The following is a 2,728-nucleotide window of genomic DNA, read 5'->3' on the forward strand; positions in this document are numbered from 1 at the left end:
TGGTTGAAAGTAAATTAAAGTCTTCTCAGGTTTTTTTCTGAATAGAGGAAGTGTGAAAGAACAGAACCCAGTCAGCAAGCACTTTGAGCAAGGGCCTATCCCAAGGAACAAAACACAGCACACACTTAACATTTACTTTCTTTAGAAAACTTAAATATCGCCACTTATTTACATTTCAATATTTATTTCACATTTAAGTCAATTTAGGTCATTTATTTCATTAAGCTCAGGAAAAAAAAATAAAAAGAGAAGCAATTACAACAGAATATGTTTTTAAGGGTGTGGAATCACATTTTATTAATGTTGTGAAATCTAATAAATTCCTTTTGAAGATGTTACATGTCAGCAGTGAAAGACTTGTAAAACACCATAAGCATGAGAACTTAAGCACATGTTAGTTTAACAAAATTTGCAAGGTATTTCCATATTGCCCATAATTTTCTACAGTTATTAACATACTGGCAATTCATTCAGAATAGTCCTTTCAGTTAATAAGGCTAGGTTTTAGCAGCAGCCATGGTTTTCATGGATTACAACTCTTTGCTTCATAGGCTTCACAGATCTGGCCCAGGAAAACGGTTATAACGTTTTTCTAGTTCTAACTCCAAGTATGTTTCCTCCTTCCCCTACTTATTTAGGTAGAAGGCAAAACTGGCAGGGAAGGGGACTCTTATTCCTCTAACAACAGAAAACTCCTAGAAACAATAGAATGATCTACTGGCCATTTCTGAGCACTTGATTCAGACCTATCATAGTACTAAGGGGTTTTTTGCCATGGGTTTTTTTTTCTGTTTGTTTTGTTGGTTTTTGGTGTTTTTTTAAAATGTAATTAAAATTCATTAATCATTAAATGTCATTTAATGTCATTAACATTCAATATAATTAATATACTTCAAAAACGTCCCAAGAAAATATTTTCCTTGGGTATAAATAACGAGTAAATTTGTTGGCATCTGAATAGTATTACAGCTCTTTTCTGTTTATGTTTTTTGAGAGCTCCTATTCTCTCACAAGTTTCTATGCAGTTGTCTATTTTGTCTTTAGCTTTTTTGAAATTTTAGTGTTTCTCCTGAAGCCAGCCCCAGAGTCCTCTCCACTCGGGAAAAGACAAAGTTAGCCCTCTGTTTTCTGACAGAAAAAAAAAAAAAGAATAATCTTATGCCTTGACTGTTTCTCTTTTCAAAAACCCAACACACAAAATCCTCCAAACCTTGAGTACTACTTTTGCATGGTGTGATATTTTATCCTTTGGCATCAAGCTTTATGTGTTGGCACAAAGAAATCTTGTACCTCCAATCTTGTAACTCGGAGGCAGGGAATGATAATCCACAAGCTTTAAAAAAGCTTGATCATGGTTTGTTGCCATAACTGTGCAGAAGAGTTTGTCCAAAGCCACACATCACTGATGTACCTTTGTTCAGTAACTCTTCATATATAACAGCCCTCAAAAATTACGATGCCATGAAAGATGGCAAGATAAAATATTATAAATAAGCATAATTAAAGGAGTGAATATGTCCAACAATAATAACTAAACTTTCCTTCTAAGCTAATTAAAAATAAAAACATAGCCTTAAAATCTCAAATATCACAATTATTTTTGTATACTGCAAGTCAAAGGAAAAGTAAGGTGTGTCTCAGCTGCTAAGCACTGGCAATAGTAATTTGTTCATGGTAGTACTACTTTGCTGAAATTTTGTGTTCTTTATTTGGGAAACTGACACTGTAGAAAATTTTAGATATATCTTTCATCCCTTCCCACCATGCAATTCATTCATTTCCTCAACTATCAGACTATTTTTCCTTCTCTTTACTTCTTGGCCCCACTGCAGAATGCTTTTAGATATATTAAAAACACAGCTGCATACATTCTAAAGGAGCATCACAACATGCCATTTGTCAGTCTATGTTTAGCCAGTGCCCTAGGATTTCATGGCCTAAATATATAGGAAAATAGTAGTCAGGACAGTAATTTGAAAAGAAATACAAGCACAGCATGCTCCTCATACTGCACACACACTGATGTTTCATCTACTTAACCCATAGGCCATTCTGAAGGTAATAACATGCTACCTCAAGAGGCTAAGGTTTCATTACATTTTTAAGAACTAACAGGTGCGGCTCTACGGCTTGCCAAAATACTTTGTGATGAACTGCAAAACTAATCTGTAAACTTGCTGCTCACCCCTGGGTCGCACTGCACCTGGCTAGTGAAATGGCAATAGTGGAGTTTATGACTGGTCATCCTTGTTCCACTGCCGCAGACCTCAAAGTACTAAGGCAGGTGGTTAATCTGCACAGCACTAGGGAAAAAAAAAATAAAAATTGTGATTTTGAGCCTGCATGAGTTACGTAAGAGTGCAAAAGTAAGCTCCTGCTCCTCATCCTCTTCTACCAGCTCAGTAGAAACCAGCAAGAGCATCAGAATAGTTGTGCTAAAACATGGATTAGACAAGGTCAGACTTTCGAATGTCTACCAGACTTTTTTTCATAGCGGTCCTTGTAAACCCTTCCCTTTCTGAAGTGCCCCCAAGGAGACCGCAGAGCCCCGGGCCTCCTGCCTCCCCTCCGCCCTCCTGCCAGCCAGGCCTTTGCCCTTGTAGGGGCAACCCTGGCGAGGCCGCAGAACCTACACCCGACACCTCCCCAGCACGCCTGACAACAGGGAAGGGGCGGCCCCCTCTTTACTGCTGGAGCCCCAGCTTGTCTGCCACAAGGCACTGCTAAA

This window comes from Manacus candei, unplaced genomic scaffold (genome assembly GCF_025592945.1).
Source record: "Manacus candei isolate 608988 ecotype Guabito, Panama unplaced genomic scaffold, ASM2559294v1 h1tg000017l, whole genome shotgun sequence".
Lineage (NCBI taxonomy): Eukaryota > Metazoa > Chordata > Aves > Passeriformes > Pipridae > Manacus > Manacus candei.